This window comes from Camelus ferus, chromosome 2 (genome assembly GCF_009834535.1).
Source record: "Camelus ferus isolate YT-003-E chromosome 2, BCGSAC_Cfer_1.0, whole genome shotgun sequence".
Classification (NCBI taxonomy): Eukaryota; Metazoa; Chordata; class Mammalia; order Artiodactyla; family Camelidae; genus Camelus; species Camelus ferus.
The window spans coordinates 87,723,403-87,747,857 of record NC_045697.1 but is presented as its reverse complement, the minus strand read 5'-3'; the positions used below and the strand labels follow the sequence as shown (position 1 = coordinate 87,747,857).

The window sequence follows — 24,455 nt, the reverse complement described above, 5'->3', positions numbered from 1 at the left end:
GCCCAGTTTATGCACCTCCCCAGATGGGACTGTTCTCATTTGCCCCAGCTTGCCTCTGCTGCTTGTCCTGCTTTCTCACGTTGAAAGCCTGGACTCCTCTCCCCAGCATCACCTTGTCTTCCAGCAGCGCGGTCTCCTTGGCACCTGGACAGTTGGAGCCAAACACTCCCCAACACCTCAGTCCCACGCATCAGCACTCGGAGACACTGGCTGATCTGGGGGGCTGCACAGAAGGGCCAGGGAGCAGTACCTGAAAGTGCAGGGAATTCAAAAGAGACAGAAAGAGAGGGAGAGAGGGGAAGGATGAGGAGACAGCACATTCTCTCAGCTATACCTTCCTTGGCCACTATTTCAGCGCACAACACGCCATATTGCTTCTCCAGAGACACCCTGTTTATGCGGTCTTTTCTTGTTGAGCTCTGGCCAACATAATAACGTGACATTTGTATTTACTCTTCCTCCATCTCTGACTCCCATCCATTTTTCCCTCCTCACTTCCCTTGGCATTATACTCCTCCAATGAAACATTAGCACATTAGCTTCACCACAGGCTCTATTTTCTGGAGAACTGGGGCTTAGATGCCATTTTTACTAGATTATATTTGTTCAGGTTTAAATCTCTCTGTATCCTTCACAGCACCTGCTTTTGTACAAAATACTACTAGTATATACCACATACTAGTAGATGTTAAATAATACATTCCTGCTGGAAGATCAGCTAGTTTAAAAAAAAAAAAAAAAGAGCATGTGTCTAAACCCCTAATGGAAACATCCACAAAGAGGCTCGTCTTTATCATTTCTCTTTATAAAAAGCATGAGTATTTACTTGAAAGTATTATGTATCAGGCAGCCCCTAGCTGATAAATAACATTTAAAAGCTATTTTCAACCTATTTTTAGAATGAGAGAACTAATACTTGTATTTTCAAAGCAGAAACATCCACGTCTATAAACTCCATTCTTAAGTCATGGTTGTTACTAAATTTTCCATGCCACTTCCCCCAAACTAGAAAAACCTTGAACTAAAATTAAATGATTATAAAGCATTTGTGAATCTACATAAAGTATATTTTTATAGAACTTTTTTTTAAGGAGGGCTCAATCATCAACATCTGTCTTTATAGATGCCAAAATTACAAATTCCTGCGCCCCATGCTACTTCTCAGTTTCTGGATCTGACTGATGTTAGTGCTCAAAAAAAACAAGCAAACCTATTGACAAAGTTATTTTCAGTTGAGTATCCAAATATTTTTATTTAAATACCTCTTTAATCCCAATTGCTTTTTTTTATCTTTCGTTTTGTTTTGTTTTGTTTTGTTTTTACTTTTTTAAATATTGGAAGAGAGATTCAAAAGTTGCTCAAAGACACATGGCATAAAGTGTCAATACTGGAACATGAGGAGTTTCCGCTCTGAAAGTTGCTTGTTTATCAAGCCAGATACGATCCTATTTAGACACCCAGTGCTCTTTCAGAAGTAAGACTTCCGCAGGTGTGCCGCTGGCCACCCCTCTTTTCTCTCTAGAGGGGAAATTCTAGCTGTCTCTACAGTAAAGACACTCTCAGATGTTTGGATTTTAAAGACATTGTGGGACCACTCAATATATGAGGAAGAAACAGGAGTCCAGAGTTATCTGCTCTGTAATTACAGTGGATCTCCTGGGAGCCCTCCCATAAAGCTAACAAGATGATATACAGTCAAAATAGAGGATCTTGCCTCATATGTGTGAGACAAGCACAAATGGTAAAATGAGATAGCACAGCATAGAATTCACATTAATAACATCATGTAACCCACACTTGTGTTATGTCAGTGGTAATTCCAATGCATTCATGATAGTTGAGAGTTCTTCTGCCAAGTCATTCCCTTCATGTACCTAAGACTGGAGAGCACACTTCAAGGGTATAATGACTGGAAATTGGGGGAGGGGGGAATCTTATTACAGAAGCCTTAAATGCCAGAAGCCAATTTATTATTTAAATCAATTCAGTACAAGGTAAAGAGTTACTGAAAATATTTTTGGAACAGGAGAAAAGTAATCTTAGGGCTTCACTCAGAAAAAGAGTTTGGTGTTGTATGTATTATGGGGAGAGTAAAAGTGAGATGATTTAAGATGCTACTGCATTGGTCCAGACAACATGGACTAGAAGCACGGGACAGATGCAAGGGACAGTAGAGTGCAGAAGCTCTATGACTTGGTTCCCCTTGTTCCCATTCCACCTCCCCCATCTTCCCAAATTAAAGTGAGAAGAGGCAGCCATGTGGACTGCTGGCAATGGTCCTCACTCTTCCCAAGGTACCAGCCCAATCTGCAGCCCCTTATGTGTAGTTCTGCTCAATCCAGTTTGAGCTACAGTTGCTCTAGGCAAGATGAAGTTTTCTGACTATTTTTTAAATAAAGAGCTCACTATAAATTCTAGATTTTGGAATTCTAAATTTGAAGCCTAATACTAAGGTTCTCATACTCCAAAAATTTTTTGTCTAGTCTCTAACTTAGTGACGTGAGATATTTGTGCTGTATTTGGTTACAAGTGTTGTTTATTTGGAGTTGGGGTGGGCACACAGGCACGGTGCATCACTGATTTCACGATGAGTTCAGATTCAATCTGTTCCTTCTTATTTCTCATATCATCTCTTAATAAAAAGTGTTTAAATGTCATTTTAAAATACTTTTCAGATTTTATGTTACAACTAAATAACCTTATTACAAATTTTTGTCATCTTTGGTAATTCTTAGTAGCAGTAAGAAAGCATTGCTTTCTTCCTTGCTGCCTAAACCTTGGCTTATTTAATAGGTGCTGAACATCAAAGTGTAACTAATGGACCATAAGACACTTAAAACACCTTCATGGACTAATTAGTAAAATTTCCTTTATGTAATTCTTGGAGGATCGATCTCCAAGAAAATTACAACCTGGTGACAACATGAACAGAAAATGCAAGGTTAAACCCTCATTGTAACAGAATAGCAAATAGTGGCCACTTGGCTGATCATAGCAAACATGAATCAAATTAGTACTTATCCAGTTCATTTATTATATAACATTTGCTTAAAAACTGCTTTCTTTCTATGAAATTGAGTCTTTTAACTGAATTTTTTCATCCCGAAGCAAATAATTTTACTGTAGTGGCTACTGATCAATTCTTTAAGAAAATATCTAGGTAGAGACTAACTTTTTTAAAAATTGGCTTGTTTAATAGTTCCAGTGTAATTGAAGAGATCCTAATAAGCCATTTTCTGTATTAGGATATGAAACCTTGTTAAGACAACTAAATATTAATAATGCCTTTTCATTCTTCAAATACAAATTAAGGGGAAAAAACCTTCTAAATGAAAAGATGGAATCAATGAACTAAATTCAGCTAACACGAGTCTTATCCTTTAGAAACAGGCTGTGCTTGTTACTAACCAAGGATTCCTGAGACAAGGAACCTGACTTCATCTGTTTTACCATAAATATTTTGATTCAAGAGAACATAAACTGGCTTTCCATATCAGGGAAAAACCTCACCTTTCAGTCCATCTTCAACCACCATAAAAGACTTTCAAGTGAGGAAAGGTGAAAACAAACCCAATCAGTTATTAGCAGTGTTTGTGAAAACAAAGTAGACTGGTCTCTAATTTTGAGTTCAAAAGTTTATCAAAAGCCACATTTTTCTGAACTAGTTAAGCAGACAATAGCCTCCTTGATCTGCTGTTACTTTGAAAACATAATGATCTGTTGTTTATTTTTTCATATTTGAAACTTGAAACAAAAGCCAAATGTAGTTTTTAAACTGCTTTACTTCTCTTAAATGATCAGAATGTGTGATCCCGCATGTGTGCAAACTGACTTCTTTTCTCTGAAAGCTATATGCACAACCAAGGTTTACAGATACAGTCTGCCCTTGCCCACAAAGCCCTCACCAATGTATTGGCATAACTAAATAGTGTATTTCACTTTCAGACTGTAAACAGAGAATTTACAAATTCTCAACTGGGAAAACCTACACATTGAATTTGAGTCTGTCTAGCCTGAAGTGCTGGAAAACTCCCAAGACATCCTCCTCAGATCCATTGGGGATGTGAGGCAAAGGTGAGACTCATCAAGGTAGCATGGCATCCTTGTACATGTTCAACAGAAGGGACCCAGTTGAACACATTCAACTTATCTGTACCTGTGAGGATGGCCTTTTGTGGGATTTTTAACATGTGGTTTCTGCATTGTTTGGGAGTGTTCAATTTTGCTATAGAAGTCAGGAAAAAATGGAATGGATAAAACTCATAAGAAATATCAGAAAGTAAGTCAATCAGTAAAGCATATTAAAGATGGGTTGAATTGATGGGCCATATGGTGTTTAAGACAGATAAAAACAATGAAACAAATACTAAATTCTGGAGAGGGTTTGGAGAAAAGGGAACCCTCCTATGCTGTTGGTAAGAATGTAAATTGGTGCAGCCACTATGGAAAACAATATGGAAGTTCCTCAAAAAACTACAAATAGGTTACCATATGATCCAACAATCCCACTCCTGGACATATATTCAGAAAAGACAAAAACTCTAATTTGAAAAGATATAAGCACTGTTTATTTATATGGTATATATGTACAATGGAATATTACTTAATCATAAAAAAAGAATTAAATGCCATTTGCAGCAACATGGATGGACCTAGAGATTATCATACTAAGTGAAGTAAGTCAGAGACAGATATAAAGATACCACTTATAGGCAGAATCTTAAAAAAAGATACAAATGAATGTATTTACAAAACAGAAACAGACTCATACACATAGAAACCTGTGGTTACCAGGGGGGGAACAGGGGAGAGGGATAAATTAGGAGTCTGGAATTAGCAGATACACACTACTATATCTAAAATAGATAAACAACAAGGATCTTCTGTATAGCCCAGAGAACTGTATTCAATTTCTTGTAATAACCTATAATGAAAAAGCACCTGAAAAAAAAATATATATAGCACCTTTCACCTGCCAAGCCCCTTGCTTTACGTCCTATATTAGTTTCCTTTAGCTGCCATAACAAACTGCCACAAACTTAGTGGCTTAAACAACACAATTAATTTCTTACAGTACTGTAGGTTGGAGGTGGGATATGAATTTCACTGGGCAAAAATCAAGGTATCAGCTGGGCTGTGTTCCTTTCTGAAGGCTTTAGAGGAGAGTCAATTTCCCTGCCCTTTGTAGGTCACTCTTTAGCCAGTGGTCCCTTCCTTTGTGTTCAAAGTCAGCAATGAACATCACACCTTTATGACCCTACATTCATCCTCACTTCTGTCTCTGCTGTAGCCAGAAAATCTTCCCCAGTGTTTAAGTACACATGTGATTAGATTAGATTCATCTACATGATCGAGAATAATTTCCCCACCTCAAGGTCCTTAACACAATCATGTCTGCAGAATCCCTTTTGCCATGTCAGACAATATATTGGCAGCATCTGGGAATCAGGGCATGAACACCTTAAGGGCAGTATGCCTACCACACCTGGTTTCTGTAACCATGCTATCAATAGGGAGGGCCAGAGCATGTGACCATGACTAAGCTGGACTTGATTGGATGGGCCTTCCGTTTACTTGCTCCCTGTTTATTCCAAGTGTGTCAGTTTATTCAGTCCCCTGTCCTTTACTACCATTGTACATTTGCAGTTCTTTAATACATTCTGTGATATGAGCATTTTCTTTTAGTCTGTCTGTCTTTCTGTTTCATGAGCTCTGGAATGAGCTGCCTGAGAGTGTACCTGGAGGCCACCACTGAATCATGGTAATGCCGTAAACAACAGGATCTCAGTCTTGGCTGGTCCCCAGATGGAGCCACTCAAACCCCACAACCTCATATACGTAAATCAGATGAGAATATAAATAATTGATCACTTATCTTTCCTGGAATAAAACAAGTCTATTACTGAAAGAGTAGAAGTTCAAATCGATCAAAAAAGAAACCGAGAAAGCTACGAGTAGGAAGAAGCAGATATAAAAATGGAAACAGTTTTAATTCAGTAGAAACTAGAAACCAGAAAGGCATACTGCTTGGATTGCCAAGAATGATAACTTTAAGCCTGGAGTAGAAATTGAAGGTCAAAGAGGGAAGTTATTTGTGGTAGCCAAAAAAGGTCAGTCTCAGAGCAAGAGAAGTTTAAAACTAGAAAAAGAATTCTGATTTTTCAGTAGGCAAGCCAAAAAACGTGACTTAGGCATATTTTTGGCCTGAGCAGTGACATAAAGTTCTTTGTGTCCCAGGTTTCTTAATCTTATATTTTAAGCTGGACCCTGTATCCATTTTAGGCACCCAGTATTTGCCTATCTACATTACTGGGCACCTGTTATATGCAAAGCATTTTCCTAGGTGCCTTAAGCCTGGCTTTTGGAAAACAAAAATGGAAACTAATGACTGTAGCACACCATCTGGCTCCTGCGAACCCCTCCAGCTTTTCACATCAGCCTTCCCCTTACCTACAGTGTCTCCTTTCTGCTATTCAACACCCCAGTGAATAACACCTGAGTTATTTCCACTCTTAAGGTCTTTGCTGTTGCTTCTTCCGGAATGCTCTTTTCAGATTCTGCCCCAAGTTGGCTACTCCCTGCATTAGGTGTCCGTTCAGATGTCACTTCGGAGAGGTCTTCTCTGCCCACCTTGTCTAAAGTTGCATCCCCCACTCCTACCCTAGCTGTGCTCTATGGTGTCACTTCTTCCACAACCCCCATTACGATTTGCAAGTACCTTATGCATTTGTTCACTTGGAGTCAATAATCTGTTTCTTTGTTTCTGTTCACTAGAATGCAAACTCCAGGTCTGTGTTCTCACGTCTATATCACCAGCACCCAGTGCTCAGTGTTTTACACATTTTAAATAAAATCTGAATGACTACATTAATGACTAAGTAAATGGGTGGATGAATGAGTTTAAGGATGAATTAGATTATGTTTTCTGATAACACTGTTGAAGTTGTAATTCTACTGAGATATGTACAGAACTAAAAATTGTCATGTTTCTGACTGGACTATATTCATGGTTCCCAAACTCTGTGCCCAAGCATACCAGGAAACTACAAGTAACATTCAGAGGTGACACTGGATAGGTTAAACATTTGAGGAATTTATAGCAAAACATGTATTAGACACCATGAGAACTGCTAGATCAAGGTCATTCACACTTTCAATGTTAGAACACATTCCATTTTTTGATGATGTCATATTTTGTGAAGATGGGTTTTCTATGGTTGCCATCATAACAAGCAAATACCATGCAAAAATCAGTGTAGAATAGGAAATGAACTTGGTGGTATGCATTCTGAGTCCAAGACTGGCAAAACAGTACAGGGCTCAACAGGTAAATAATCTGGTAATTAAAATTAAACTCTCTAGTAGCCACATTTTTAAAAGTAAAAAAAAAAAAGCAGGTCAAATTAATTTTAATGATATATTTTATTTAACCCAGTCAGTCAAAATACTACAATTTCACATGTAGTCAATATAAAAACATTAAAGTAATACTTTAACCTCTTTTATGCATTCTTGGTCTTTCAGTTCAGACCAGCCACACTCAGATGCCCAGCAGATACTTGTGGCCAGAGCTGGTCTACAGCCATAAGATCTCAAGCAGAAGCATGTTCCATTACAAAATTCTCCTATTTTTTTTAGTCTAAAGAAGAAAAATTTTAACCAGGTCATAGGGCAAACAACCAATAATTGAACACAACTTAAAAGAGAAGCTAGGATAAAATACTGTTTGCATTTATTACAAAATAATAGTCTGTCAATGATTTCATACTTATTCACCTGATGTAATGGCATCCTTTTAATGAGATAATTTGTTTGGAGCATTTACACAGTACTTGGCATGATTCTGGATAAGTATTGAGTATTGTTATTAATACCAAGGATATTGTTGCATATTGTTATATAGCATATTGCTGCAGGGAAGTGTGTTTCAGCTCAGTGTTACAGCTCCGTTGTGACAGCAACCTGGATCCAGGCGAGAGACCAAGCAGCACTCAGAGAGTTGGAGAACTCAGGTTTATTATGCCGGCAGGCCCAGAGGAATTAATATTCCAAGCTCTGGACCCCGTCTGTAGGTTTACGCAGGCTTTTATAGGCTGCCAGTTTATACTTTGCAACATCATATGCAAATAAGGTGTAACAAAGTTGACTAATTAGGAACGAGCTTTGTAGAAATGGACAAATCAGGAGTGATAGAAATGGGCCAGTCAGGAGTGAGCTCCATGCAAATGAGGCATTATGAATGGACCAATCAGGAGTTAGCTCAGGGAACCAATAGAATCTTAGGTATCAGTTCTGCTTTCCTAGAAGTAAGCCGTTTTAGAGTTAAAAAGCAAGATAATGCCGCTGGGCTAGGGAACCAAATGGTGCTGGTAGGAGAGTAGTGGCCCTGCCTGGGGGTCCTGCTATCTTTTTAATGGGGCTTCCCACCTCAATATCAGTTTATCCATATCCATAAGCATGACTAAGAAGAAAGAAAGCATGACAGTACAAAGTACCCATCAATTTCTTTTTAGACTCTTCCTGGTAAACAATGGCCAAATAAATACATCAGGAGATATCTGTAAATTCAATATAGAAGGTGAGTGGTAGATTAAGCATTTCTTAAGAATTTGAAAATCTTTCAAGTTTCTGAGCTTTATTAGGTTATTCATCCCTGAGCGTCTCAAATACAAGCCTCTGTCATTATTGTTTTGACCAAGACTCATCAGTGCTTCAACCACGAATTTTCAGGCGTTTGCCATTATTCACAGCTGCCTCATTTTGGTTCAGTTTAGGGGAAAAAATAATGTGCTAATGTTTTATTTCCACATTCTCTGTTAAGAAACCCCTTTCGTTACCTGGTCCATGTGCCTTCCCACTTAGGCAGTAATGTGGCCAGTGTGACCACCCTTACCCTGGTTAAAGCAGAGTTAGCATTCCCTTCAAGCATGAATTAATGCTAACCTTTGTAAGGATGTATTTAACCTCTTAAAAATCCTGCTAGTTTCTGAAATATTCATTGTACTGAAATCAATAAATCACTGAAATCCCCACTGGGAGGGTAACTTCCTGAGGTCTCAGAGGCCAAGCCAGAGTGGAGCTAGTAAACATCAGTTTCTCACAGACATGCAATTAGAACATCTGCTTGTGTCTTCTATGCCTATTAAGATGTTTACTCTGTTAATTGTAGGCATAACATGGGTATCCATCAGTATTTTTGTTTTCACTCCCACTACAGGAATTCAATAACAGAGCTCTAACCCGGGCCAGCTACCTTGCCAGTCAATTAGCAACTTGTCTTTTTAAAGAGAGTATAAGAAACGCACTTTGTCAGAAGCAAATGATGACTGGTGAGAGACAATCGTGAGAAAAAAAAAGTCTGTGCAAGTTGCAGTGTGGACAAACGTATTTCACCAGCATTTATTTAAATAGTTCTGAATTTCATAATTGGGTTGATTAAATCAAAAAGAGCCACTTCTGGCATCTAGGGATAGATTTTGAGCCTATCCAAGCATTTTTAAATGCTAACTTCTTTAGCCTTTCCAGCTGTGCCGTTAATTTTCCAGCTTGGGTTTTTCTGCACAAATGAGGAGTAATCATCTGTCGTTTCCTCAATTTTAGAGTATTGGGAGAGAAAGTATATACCAAAATGTCTGAATTAGAGGTTACCGAAAACTATTAGTTACATTTCAGTAAATTATCCACATTTAAAAATTGAACTAGATAGATATAACAATCATAAATTCATTAAATTAATCCACCTGAAAACTTTGAAATATTGGTGAAATTTAGTTATGTAGTTTACAGATTATGTTCTAATGGTATCATAAACTTTAGGCGATATTTAGCACACAAAATTTGGGTTTCAGCTGTCTCTAATATTGCTAAATGCATAGAATAGTTTGGCAGCATTTAATATAAACTTTACTTGGTATTTACCCCAGGAAACTTAACTTGTTCCCATTTACAGAAATTATTATGTCATAGTAAACATCTGTATAAAATCTTGAAAATGTAATTGATATTTAATTTACATAAATTTCTGTCAAAAAATTATCCTGATAATCTGATAAGGAATAAAAATATCGTGTTAATTTCATCTTAATTTCCATTCATTATTTCTGATGAATATAAATAATGACAATTGCCATGAATAATGATAATACAGAAGCAAGAATTTGAGAATATTTAGGAAACATCTTGCTCTGCGTCCAGCACTGTCTCTAAAATATACCAGCTGGTTTAGGAGAGTATTTCTATGTCACCAGTCCATTAAAAGAAGAAATTAAAAAGAAGGTAATACTCACCTGAAATTGAATTTTAAGATGGACTTTACATCCACTATTTAAGTTGAAATTTCTGAACTTCCTCAAAGGTAAGCACAACTAAAGTAGAAACTCGATTGCTAAACGTTCTGCCTCAAATGATATTTTTCAAACATCTGGAAACATTCCTTTGCCTCCCTTCTGAAACCATAAGAACTACACACTGCTGAAGCTTGATGAAGAAATTTTATTTCAATGACTGTGGAACAGATACTCTCCATGTTGGAACTATGTCGATGCAGGGCTTTTCCAGTTCATAGAATGTCCTGGGCTGTTCGTGGCTAAGAGGTGGGTTGTTTTGTTTTATTTTGTTTTTGTAAGGCTTATGGACCCCTTCTCCACTTAGCACACCTATCTTAGCTCTAGGAATCAATCCTGTTAGCAAACAGCTTCCATACAGCTTCATAGTCACTTTACCTACTGTCACAAACTCAGGTGGCCTCAGTACAGTCAAGACTCAAATGAATCCTTTGTCCTTATTAATATATACGTATTCTGTTTCTAAGTTAAACCAGAATGGTAACTTCACTGGGGACTGGATTCATGCTAGAGTAATTTCTACATCCTTCTGTTGTTCTATCTCAACCCACAGATGGGGATGAAAGAAAACATAGTCTGTATGTATCAGATGTGTGCATGTTATAGCATCAGGCAATTATGAAAACGAAAGGAATACGCATAGCCTGTGACTTCAGTACTCACACACTTAGCCACTGTGCCATCCAGCCTCTTTATAATGAAAAAATTCAACACCTATTTTAAATACCCACTAAGGAACATTTTTCTTTGAACTATGATCAGAAGAAAATGGAATTTTCTAAATAAGGGATCCACTACAAGAATGATATAAAAAAAAATATTCCATAAAACTATAGTGTAGTTCTTCAAAACCTGGCATGTGAATTTTAGAAAGAAAATATGCAATGTTTATAATAAAATATATAATTTGGTTTTAATGGTAAACATTAGTATGCACATGCTTATATGTTTCTGAGCTATAAATCAAACTCACGGAGGGAGATTTTCTTAATGCGAACCTACAAGTAAAGCCACGTCCCTCAGAAAACATGCAGACTATACAGCTGTGCAGCTGAATAGCACATTATATGGCCATGTCCAGTTATCATGAAAATTGGCCAGAATTCCTGCAGGCTAATCCAGTATGGTTTTGATAACTAAAATATAAAACACATCATAATTCACATTGTCATAATGTAGACTTAACCAAAACTCAGCAGTTTTGAAATCACTAATTTATGTAATGATCATTCCATCAAAGTTGAGTACCATGGTAATAATTTATTAAATTATTCACAGAATTTCTGAAACTGTCTCAAAAATATATGGGGCCAAGTTCTATGAAATTCACTAAAGTCGACAACAACAACAAAAAATAAGAATGAGCATAAAAGGAGTGTTGTTTATTCTCTAAACCTTGCATACCTTACAAAACCAGAAGCTCCATCAAATTTCTTTAATCACATGATGACAAAACGTCAGAATTGGAAAGGAAAAAATTATATCTAGTCAGGAACATAATTAAGAAAAACAACGAAGGCTTTTAAGGTTATTGTATTAGTCTGATGATCATCCACAAAGAGAAGCTCACATCAAAATGCAATCTTCTAGGTCATATTTTCTTCTGACAATTCTCTGTACATTTTCCAACCCTCTAGCACAGTCTGTGCACCTGCAATGCACAGCAGCCTGGACACGATGCTGTCCCAGCGCCTCTGCCATTAACCTTGTCACACAATAAAATTCTGTTTACTTTTCAGCCTCCTAAATTATACCATAAGAACCTTAAGGACAAAAATCTATCTATCTTATTTTCTCTTTATTGCTAACACCTAGTATAGACTGTTGTTCTTTAAGTATTTGTTGAATTATACTAAATCCAACACAGTAACTTTTAAGCACAAGGGAAATCTGTTTCACTTTGTTTCCTATATTATACATTTACACACTAAGGGAATGTGAGTGTATATGTATAAGTAAATTATACATACACATTAATATGTAATGGGTATATATAATTTATATATAATTATATATAACTGCATATATGTCATTATATACAAATTTTATATATATATATTAAACTGTTCTGTCATTAAACTCTCAAGTTTTCATTCTTGAATTGTGTGGTTTAGAATGGAGACATTATTCCAAATTATTGATAAATATTTTGGTATTGTGTATGGTCAGACATAAGAGTTCAGGATTTAAATCCCAGCCAGATGTAAAGTCAAAGAGTATTTGAAAGAACTCCCCCTTTCTAACTCAGCCTTTCCAGAAATCCTACTGCAATATACAAGAGGCCTTCCAAGAGGCTTGGAAAGGCGCTACACCTATAGTCACTATAATGATTAGGGGGAGAAAGATGATAAAAAAAAAAAAAAGGAAACTGAATAGAAAGGCAAGCATGTAGGCTCTCTCATTAAAAATAAAAACTGAGATACAGAGTCAAATGAGCCATAGTTTGAATAAAGTAATGAGACGGACTCATGATGGCCAGCTCTTGTGTTTGCCCGCTTTCAATTTTGAAGGATGTGGAATAGAATGATTTAAGATTTCTTACTGGGTTGTGTTTTCTGGAATTCTGGAAAGTAATCTGTACTCTTACAGTGTGTTCATGCTGTGTAAGGCTGTTTGATATAACTGATGAGAATCTGTACCGAGCGTCTTCCAAAATCACTTCCCTTGGCTTGTAGCCCAAACAAAATGTAGTCACAAGTATTTAACTAAAAAAGATTAATTGTCCAGGTGATTGCATGGTCTTTCTCAGTGGCGTCTTCACTGTGATCCTCTTTCCTTTGTTCTCACACTGTACTACCATACGACCAAGTTGAAGCCTCCTGCTCTGCAGCAGAAAGTCTTGCCCATTAGGGCTTCAAAGTGCAGCCCATCACCCTTAACACGCAGCTCTCCGAATTCACTGAACCGAAGCAAAGGCCAGGGCCATCCTCCCATGGTCAAAGCAGCGGTTTCCCTTCCATATCTAACAGTGCCTTGCTGGAAAACAGGGAACAAGGAAAGGCAAGCCTGACCCTGTCAGCAAATAATAGAAGGTGGAAAGAATGTAAGAGATAGGCATATTGTATTATGATAATTTATACTTGAGAATAAAATTTAGTTTTCTCTTTCAATTATTCTCCATCTGCCCCTGTGAAACAGAAATCCTTCTTTGGTAGCATAAGGCCACTTACTAGCATCCCACAAACATGATTAATAGATTCCAGTCTTCTGAAGGAATACTTTGTAACAAAGCTACACATACACACACACACACACATTATGATTTAATGTGGACAAAAACTTGTAATTTTTAACAATTTTAAACACAATTTTATTCAAATAAAAACAGCCACCAAGAGCTGTTGTTTACAGTTGAAGAGGTGTTCTTATTTAAAAGATAAAGCCAGTAGAGAAAACATCCGAGTCCTTAATTATAGGTTTTTTACACATTGCTGATCATGCTCACATTGGATTGCTAACTTTCTGGCAGAATAAGGAAAGTGGCAGATTAAGAAAACCAGTTTTATCAGTTCTTTGTCTGGATTCTCCTCTGTCTCTTGAGAGAGTTCCTTGGATGATCCAAGTAAAAATGTTTTTACTGATTCATTTTTATTTTCCTGTGTGAGGGAAAAGATTGACACAGATAAAATATGAATAACAGCTACTAAAATATTAATTATTTAAGCCATTACTGTGGCAATCACTTATTCTGATTTTCTGGAACATTCTTGATTATAAACATCTGTTCTGTGGTTCCCAGAAAGACAGTCCTAATATTTTACAACGTACATCCCAACTTTGGATTCTGAACAAATGGTCATAAAATCTCCTGCTTCCCAATAGTACTATGAAAACTTTCTGCAGCACATTCTCCAAAACAGTAAAGGTAACTTTTTCAGTGAATAAGTCGTTTGGGCACATATGTTCTCATGCCCTTTAAAAAGAGATTTTAAATAACTTAAAGGGTACTGTCAGAAGAAAAGATTTCTGACAGTAGTTTTGTGATATGTTGGATCTTCTTCCTGAGAAAGTTTGGGTTATTAAGTGGTATTTGCGTGGCATCCCATCAAAGGGAGCTCAGTTGTTGCAGAAAGAGAGTCTGGGTAATTCATTTGCCCACCTGGATCTCACAAGGCAGTGCCGAATCGATGCTCCAAGCACCAAAGCCATGACAATGCTGGAGCACAGGAGTGAAGTCAGAAGGCTTTCTCAGTCATTGCACAGTCATCAAACAGAGACTGACTGTCTGGCTGAAGTAGCCACATGCTTCATTTCCCTGAAGGCCTACTGGTGCCCAGCTTCAGAGGAACTCGGTGTGTCACCAAGGTGATCTCTGATTAGGAACAGTCAACCATGCAAACCCTGAGAACGGCAGGGAAACAAGGGACTGTCATCTACATGCTGATGGTATAAGGATTACCACACGCCCTATCTCAGCACCCACTCAGAGTGTCCTCCCTGTGACCTCCAGTTGCCCAGAGAGGACCCACCTGGAAAGTCATTAGATGACTAAGACCCCGATCCTTAAGCTTAATCTGTGCTGGAGTAATAACATTTTTTTCTTTAAAAACAAAAATTGTGCGTGTGTATGTAAGCATATGGCTATCTCACTAAGTGTCCTTGCCCAGATTCTACTTCTTCATAAAATGGCAAATTCATTCTAAGGATATGATTTTAAACCTTTTCTGTTACTGAGTAATAATCATGACTGGTCCACAGACCCAGGCACTATACATAACTAAATACTGGTGCACAGGAAAGAATGGAAAATACTCATATCTGGTTACACACTTCAAACTGGCTTATCTAATTTTATTTTGCTTATTTTATTTGTATTTGTCTACCTAAATCACCGGACTTGTCGTCTTCTCCCCGTCCACACAAAAGCAGGAAGAGTAAAAAGAGAGTCTGTTTGCTGTGGCGTACGTTAGTACATGAAAACCGGATGGAATAAAACGAGCGTGTGGTGAAGTCAGTGAGCTTAGAGGCGCGTATCTGATCAGACCTTTAACCTCACTGTTTCCTCTCCTTCTCTGAGTATTTATTTTAACTCTGAATTTTCGTCTGTGGCCTTCAGTGCCAGAAATATTCTTACATGTTCAGATAAGACACTTTCATCCACTTCCAAAAATGTTGAGGGTGAGGGTCAGATCTGAATTCCTGCTTATCCTGAGGCAAATGTCTCCAACTGGACCAGCACTTGGGATGTTTGGGATGTCTTGACTGACGTCTCTGCAGCTGATGGGGCTGTTTGCGGTCTCTTTTTTTTTTTTTTTCTCTCCGCCATCCCCCTCTTCTGAATTTACACCAGCAGAGACAATAAATCGCTTCCTAGATTCTTCCCATTCCCTCCAAAGCTAAGCTGAGGACAGAAGGCCCCCGTCGATTTTTTCAGCTTGACCCTACCTGTGTTTGGCTCTGGCCACTCGACCATGTCAGCATTCCAGGACCATGAGAGAAGGCCACGTTTGAACCCAACAGGAAGCAGAGGAAGCCAGGCGTTGACATCACCTGACAGATGTGTTTCTCAAGTGGGAAATGTTATTCAGGGCTTTTTCATGGAAATCATTGACAGAGAAAAGGAATAAAGAAAAGAGGGAGAGGAGAGAGAATGTCAGTGCCATGATGGGCATGTTCTGCACCCCATAAAAAAAAGAATTAAAATGACGCAACCTCACCTCCCTCTGTCTCCACTCCCCCTCGCCCCCTCATCCTTTTCGTCTGGAAGTAAACGTTGCTGAAACACTATAGCTACCGGCAGAGTAGCAACACAGAATAACATGGTAGCAACACATAAAACTGTCCGTCTTCAAGGAAAATGGATGGTGAGGTTGAGGGGGGAAATGAACTAAATCAATTTGAACAAGCATGTTAAGGACTGTGAAAGGGCAGAGTTTAGTGCTGCTAGGCTGGAAAACATTTGTCTCTGTCTTCTTGTATTTCCACAGCACCGGGCAGAATCCACCCACAGGCTTCTCACTTGGCTCCAGTCTGACTCTGTGTCTGATTAATGGCAGCTGGAGGTGTCCAGTAATTTCCTCACCTAATAATAAACTGCAACCCAAAATGGAGGTTCCTCTCAAGCCCACAGTTAACATACCTGCACTTACAACCAGGAGGTAGCCAATTACCCTGCCTCTGTGCCCGCTACCTAGGGAATACATGCTCCAGCAGGGCCAAGGCTGTTTTGTGTACTGGGGACCCAATTCCTGCCTACACCAGACAGACTGTTCTTGTTACACAAAGAACACATATCAAGTTCAATCAGAGATGGAAACAAAAAATCAAAATGCTTAGAAAAATCTTCCAGCAGCACCACCAAATACATGTTAAAAGTAATCTCAAAACTGTGGGAGAAAAAAAGGTCAGAGGATGGACCTGGTCTTAAGCCTTTTTGGAACTTAAATTTTAAATTGTCGTTACTGAAATGCCAGCTTGTAATTGCAAAGCCTGAAGCCTAAACAATCAGTCTCATTCCCTGCTACCTCAGCAACCAGTAAAGCTGTGTTTGCCCAGTACTTCTGCCTCTCAGATGCCTTCAGCAATGAGAAATGGTCCATGGCACGCACCATACGGTGATTATGTGGCTTAACTCTGCCATATTCATTAAGTGGTTAGCCTCAACATTTGTATTTATAGTAATTAACACAATTAATTAAGCTGAAGAATAATACACATTCTATACTGAGATGAAAATACAGAATCCTATGTGTGTGCGGGGTTGTGTGTGTGTCTGTGTGCACAAATACGTTAGTACACACGGGTAGTGGGCTTGTGGCGTAGTGGAGACTACACGGGCCTGCATTCAGATTTCATTTCTGCTGCTTTATTGCATGATCTCATGAAATTATTTTAACTCCTGTGAACTTCTGCTTCTTCACTTGTAAAATGAGAATAATAATATTTATCAGTAATAAATGTATGTAAAGTACCTAGTTCAACATCTGGCACATAGTAGGTAACCTATAATTGGTTTCACATGTTAGAGGTGACGTCTAAAAAAATTTTAATAGGTGTAAAATATACATGATGTTAAATTTATCATCTTAACCATTTTTCAGTGTACAGTTAGATGTCATTAAACATATTCATATTGTTGTCCTACCATTACCACCATCCATGTACAGAGCTCTTCTCCTCTTGCAAAACTGAAAGGCTGTATCCATTAAACAATAACTCGTCCTCCCTGTCTCCCTCCCTCCCCGACAGCCATTCTACTTCCTATCACTGAATGTGACTGTTCTAGATTCCTCGTATAAGTGGGCTTATGCAGGATTTTTCCTTTTGTGACTGGCTTATTTCACTTAGCACAATGTCCTCAAGATTCATCCTTATTTTAGCAAGTGTCTGAGTTTCCTTCCTTTTCAAAGCTGAAAAATAATTCCATTGAATTCACATATCACATTTTGTTTATCCATTCATCTGTCAATAGACATGTGAGTCGTTTCTACCTTTTGGCCATTGCGAATAATGCTGCTATGAACAATGGTGTAAAAATATTTCTTTGAGTCCCTACATTCAATTATTTTAGGTATATACCCAAGAGTGGAATTGCTGGATCATATAAAATTATTTTATATGGTTAAATAATTTCATATTAAAATTAATAATCTTCCCATTCCTTTGCTTAGGACCAAAGAGGAAAGCAGTTTTTCTGATCCTTTATTGCCAGAAATAGAGAAATAAAGATGCTTCCTGACCCTTTAATGCCAGCAATAGAGAAAATTGTTTTTTCTCACTTTTAGGGGAAATCAGAATAATCCATTGGGGATGACATAGCACAAGGGATAGGCAGAACTAACTGGCCAGGGCATTACAGAGACACACAGAATCTGTGATGCTGAAAACCCTATTTAACTCATCTTTCTTCTGTATTTTCAAGGAAATCATACAAGGCTTGTAGCCTGATACGCCTCCTGTCCCTATTCAAAGCCCAGGCTGCCACACAGAACGTATTTATTACTATTCCCATATGTAAAAGCCGTGATTCTGGTGGTCTTTAGGCATGGGGAAGATCTCAATGACAGGCGTCTCTACTCACCAGCAAGATGATAAGGAGACATCATGGAGGGCAGACCTACCCATGTGAAAAAAAAATTACAGTGTCACAAGTATTCTTAAATAAAGAAGACTATGTATCATTGAATTGCTGTAACATTTTATGTTACAATGAAAAGTATGTTGTAAAGAAGTATAGTACCATCACATTCTGGCTGAGGCCAACCTGGAAACTGACAGTGAGAATGGGTAGATCAGATGTGTGTGGGCGAGGAGCCTGGCACTAAGATGATGAAGGAGAAGAGACAAGAATAAAGGGATGATGAAAAGATCAGACAAAGAGGAACAGTAGCAGAACAAATCAAAGATATCAGGTCAAAAATGAAAACTTTGCAATGTGAGTGCTGGCCCTCTGTCAGGAGATCCTAAACTGGGGTTGGCCAAGCAAAGGGAGGACAGACAAGGGACAGAACCAAGTTTGTGGCAGAATGTTTCACGGAATCACACATTGTTGGGGTCTCGGTAGAGACTTAGAACAAACAGGAATTCACTTGATGAATTAATGGCATGTGCTAGCACACGCCCTTGCTAACGGTGCTATTTTGTATGACTAAGCGTGTGCCTGTACCCATCGGGGCAGTGTAGGACTGTCTCTAAGCTACATTCAGCTAACTAGATTTGCACATGCCATGGAAGGGGAGAAAGTGGGTGTGTGTCATTTTTAATAGAAAAATGTTAAACCTTCTTAGCCAGCCCCTGAGCTCCCCAAACAGAGGAGACCTTTAGATAAGTGAGGACCTTCCAAGACTCTGGACCATGCAATGTGAACTCTCCACTGGGGATGACTCGGGTGCACTTTGACCAAAAGGGTGCAACTGGGTTGGGAGATTTAAATGTGTGCACGCCAGGGTTCAAGTGCATTCTGATGCAGTCCCCCAGCTTTGTAATGGGGTCTTAGTTTTCCAAGTATCACCCATTGAGCTGTTTCCCTGGTTAGCCTCCTTGGATGTCCTGCTCACAGTCAGTAGCTCCCTACCCAGATCAATACTAACACCTCCCTCATCATTCTTAAAATGAATCCTTACCTTTAATCTGAGTCTCTCGTAGGCAAACTAGTGCTATTTTTTCCTGTTTCCATTCTACTTCTCCCTTTTAATCATCATAAATCAACATATTATTTTCAAAGGTGTAAGGCCAATTCTGCACCCCCCACCACACACACACACACACACACACACACACACACACCTATCTTTATCAGAAAACCTGGAAGAAGTTTTTTATTTCTTTGTTTTTCTTTTTAAGTGGAAATCTTATATTGCTGTTTACGAAATAAGATTAGGAAGCAGCCCAATGAAAGAGAGAGAAAATCCCCCAAAGACTAGCAGTGATACCAGGAGGGCATCCAAACTGGGCTCCAAAACTGGGCCTGCCGTGGGCCAGTCATAGATTTAGAGGGTATACTTCCTCCTCTGTTCTACTTGGCCTCAAAGTTGCTGTTCCTTCAAGCAAAAGAAAAAAAGGAATAAATCTACAGAGAAAAACACACCTCAGGAGAATGAAAGGGTGAGGAAAACACGTGGAAACCTCTAAGCTTCACTGGCAAGCAAGTCTAGAAACATCAGCTTTGTGAAAACTGGAAAGAAAGTTTGAAGACTTGAGCTGCTGGAGAGAAGTGAGTGAGTCCTTGGCATGTGCGTCCTCAGTGGGGTGAGCCTCGACTAGACACACCCAGGGGGCTGCCTCCTAGTGGCTCTCTGATTATTACCTGGCATGCTGCAGCGGCCACCAACAGCCCCTTGGCTGCTTCCCACCAAACTCCCTTGTCATCACCGTCTCCAACTCCCCACAGCAGTCCCTCCCCTTATCAAAACCTGACACTCCCATCCCATTCGTGTCGGCTCAGCTGCACCGGCTGCTGCCGAGTCAGGGTTCAGTGTCGTATCTGAATGTTCAGTGATTCACGAAATGTTTGTGGAGTACCTATTAGGTACCAGAGAGTGTGCTAAGTACTAGGGTGAGTAAGATAAATAACCACTCATAAAATAATAACAAAGGGAAAAGAATGGAGTTTAGAGACGTTACACAAACTGAACCACATCGATCCCAGTCAAGGCAGAAGGAGATGTCCTTTCAGGGTCTAGGCTTCGATGTGAGATCTGGAAAGTCAGAAGAGGTCTCCCTGCCACTGACTACAGAGCAGAGATTTAAAGAAAGGATAGGAGTGACCTAGATTTTGAGGGGAAGGGGATGGTAGATGGTGGGGATGAATGTAGGGTGAGAAGGGGCATTTTAGCAGAAAAGAATAATATACACAAAACCCTGCAGTGGAAGAAAGCATGACTTCTCCCGGGACACTGAAAAGAAGCCAGTGTGGCTGGAGGCCAGGGAGCAATCAAGGTGGCGACGAAGTAAGAATTTGAGGCTAGAGAGACCTGCAGCACACAGACAACTCAGAATTGTGTGGAGGATATGATGAGGGTTTTTATTTTTCCCTTGATCTTGGTGGAAGGTCTTTGAAATGCCAGTTAAGGAATTAGGATGGATGAAGTACCTGTACAGACAGAGTCACCATGGGCTGGCATGATGGACAATGGGGATGTGTGCAACCTTAAAAAGTTAGTAAAGTGGATTGGAGATTAGTCACCTAAGGTCCAGAAAAATGACAACTTGAGCTCAGGGTCCTGTCCTACCACTTACCAGCACCTTGACCTTGAGAGAATTCGTGAACTTCTCTTAGTGTCAACTTAAGGCACCTACTGTCAATTGCAGGTGTGAGTATCAAATGAGGTCGTCCATTTGAGAGCAGTTTACAACCGCCAGTGGTGTAAAAGTGTAAAGCAGCAATGAGTGCTGGCAACGTTACAGCAATACTTGTTATGACAGTAACATTAAAACATGTATTAGATAGTTTTTGCTGTGGCAACAAGCAAGCCCCAAATCTCAGAGCTAACTCTGGCAGTTATTTCTCACTCATGTTAAATGAGGACTGCAGGCTGGCTGTGGCTCTGGTGCAGGCTGTGGGCTGATGGAGTCTGCTTCATTTGTTTTCTCAATCCAGAATCCAGGCTGGAGGAGCAGCACCCATCTCATACCTGCTTTTCTTGAGGGGAATGGGGTGGAGGGGCAGAAGTGAAAGAACTTCTCAGATTTGGCATATCCCTTGGCTTGAGCAAATCAGACGACCATGCTGCACATCAATGGGAAAAGAATGCGTTATCTTCTTTGGGGTAAGGAGAAAAGGAATATTAGGAACAATAGTACAATCTGCCATAAATATTTGTGTGTATGTGTGTTCAAAACTTTCTAAATCTAAGGAAAAAAAGAGTAGACGTTGCAGATTGTAGCTATTCTGATAATAGGAGAGGGGTGTGGCTAAGACAGGACATCTATGTGACTTTTTGTGAGACTCAACAAACAAAAACTTTTTAAAGTAAAATATATTTCAACTATTAGATGTGTTCTTCAACATTTTTCTAAATTAAATAATGGGAGAAATTATTTAAACAAATAATTTTCATGCCCTATTTAACACATAAAATGAAAATAACCACCCCTAATTTGCCATTTTTGTGCATTGAATATGAATCTGAAAGATACATACAATATGCTTCCAAAAAATACACACAAACTGTGTAGCATGCCATCAGGCTTGCCAACTGCTAAGGAACTTGGTGCTATCAGAGCCACTGATGTGGTTGCACAGGCTGGTCACTGACCAAAGGCACCAATCAAGAGAAAATAAGAGATGAGATCCAACCCACCCTTTGCTCACCAAGCCAGCTTCCCTGGTGCAAAGCTATGTCTACTCAGAGGAAGGGGCAACAGTTTCCAGCTTGCACAAATGAGTCATGTAGCCCCAGATGAAGCTTCAGAGGGTAAGCATCAACATCCTGGGTCTGGTTCATAATGTTGTGTGCAGTGATCATGCCAGTGACAAAAACTGTCTGAACTACACATTAAAACCTCAGACTAATATAATTCACAAGAGACTGTATATAATCGATATTTTTTTTTTACTGGAGTAACATAGAGTAAAAAATAAAACTGCCAAAAAGACAGGATACTCAAATCTTCTGTAGTTTTTCTTTTTTAAGTAGCAAGTGCACAGAAGTCAAATTACAATCTGAAGATGATCCTAGAACTGGATAAAACGGAGGCAGTCATATATTTTCATGTTAATGGTAACAAGTATCTCTTTCGAGAAGTATGCTGCTCCATAGGTGGAAGCATTTCCCTCATGCTCTGTGCTCTCTCTGATTGATACAGCCAACCCACAGCCCCCGTATCTACCAGTTCTTTACTGACCAATCCCCTCCTGACAGACATCGCCTCTTCAGATCTATTAACATCATCTCAGAGCCTTTCCCTGAGTCATAAACCAACTAAATTTCTAAGTAGCAACAAGAATCCATGCATTTTAAAGCCCTTAGTACAATCCATCACAGATGTAGACTTTCTTCCCTGGGTCACTGAGATGATCTCCAATATCTGACTTAAACCTTAGGCTGCTACATTTATGAGGTTTCTCTCATACAGGAATTCTATAATATCTGTGGATACTTAATGTCCAGGTATTTTATGTGTTGAATGTTTACAGCAGTTTTACTCATGGGATATCTCTGACTAATAATATCTTGTAACGTATAGTTGCAAAGTCTCCTAAATTTACCAGGACCAAAGGGTTTCCGTTTCTTAGTACATCTGATATAGCTATTTCAAAGGAAATTGCTCTGACACAGGAGCTTCTAGGTACCATTTTCCCCCTTGAGAAAATTCTGCATACATATTATTCTTTCTTCCATATCGAGTTGCATCTGAGTTTTGGGGTGGGGGGAGGTTGCTATATTTTTGTTTTTAAAGGAATTGGACTCTCTGAGAAAGCCACATGGAATTTTCCTTCAGAGACCTGTCTTGTCATTCCTAGGAACTATGTACTTGTAAATTTTGATATTTTAAGTCCTCAACCCTTCCCCTTAAAGTCACGCAGGGTCTACATCTAGAAGTCTACACAAAGTTTTCCTACCCTTGATACGGTTCAAGCCTTCATGGTCTAGATCTCTGGGATGGTCTTCATAAATGGTCCCATGTAACAATCTCTCAAACATCTGAAAGGCCTGGTCTTTCCAGCATAAAAGTTTCCCATCTTCTAAATGTGCTCTCTCTCCCATAACTATTATGTAGACCTATTATGTAGAAGTATTTGAGTTTCTCCACAGCTCTCCATTCCCCAGAGCACACATGTACACTAAAATCTGAGATAGTAAGACTGAGAACATCCTTAAAAGAAGAGAAGAGCTAAGAGACAAAATGATTAAAGCAAAAGACATCCTTGCAGATTGTTCTTCTACAACTGTGGGGTTTGATACAGCAGCCGCTTTTAGGATCCCTTTCTTTCTTTCTCTGCAGATTTAATCCCTTAAAAGAAACTCTTAATGGTACGTGGATGTGTTGTAGTAATGATAATACCTTTCTCTCTTTTCCTCAGGAAGGTACCACTTAAGGTATTATAAATTCCTGGCATCTATGTGATGGGTCTCTATGAAAGAAATAAGCCGTAAGAAAAACTAATAAGCTATTCCATTAAAGAAAATTACATATATATGACATTTATCAAGTGCTAAAATAAGCAATACATTTATTTTTACAGCAAAGGATAACAAGAGAAAGAAGAAAGAAAAACTGGAAGGCGAAAAAGGAAATAGGAGAGGCAAATGAGATACAGAACTGTATTTGCAAAATATTTTTCTCCTTTGCTTAATGAAACAGTAGGTTCAAACCTTGCCTTCCCCACCCCTCCTCCTGCTTGTCTTACAACTTTTTTGTTATTAAGAGTGACTCCTTTAACTAACAAAATTCCCACTCAGTAGCCACCTCTGGTACATGGCAAATACCTGACTCAGTGCTATTATACTTGTCCCCAAAAGCTCAAAGCAGGTTCAAATTTACATAAAAGCTATTTGCTAGACGTAGAGATGAAAAACATATTTAAGCAACATAGGTATTTTTTTTTATTTAAGTTGGCTCTTAGTGCTCGTTTTTAATAATGTTCATCACAGGAGCCATAAAACTAACAAATTTAGAACAATCCCACTCAATAAAAGAGAGTTGAATTTAGCACCTCAATGTTATTGC

General features: G+C 38.9%; 2 long non-coding RNA genes across 3 annotated transcripts in view; one reads left to right on the top strand and one right to left on the bottom strand.

The window, feature by feature from the left end:
• The window catches only part of LOC116658274, a 182,016-nt gene that overhangs the window by 139,339 nt on the left and 18,222 nt on the right, over positions 1–24,455 (top strand). The window lies entirely within an intron of this gene.
• On the bottom strand, positions 13,627–19,653 carry LOC116658275. Of its 2 annotated transcripts, XR_004313581.1 has the most exons (4): positions 18,364–19,653; positions 15,729–15,873; positions 14,443–14,684; positions 13,627–13,939 (listed from the first exon to the last, which is right to left on the bottom strand). It is a non-coding gene; the product is annotated as an uncharacterized LOC116658275 (long non-coding RNA). The 2 variants fall into 2 exon arrangements; XR_004313580.1 differs by lacking the exon at positions 18,364–19,653 and having other exon boundaries at positions 15,729–16,828.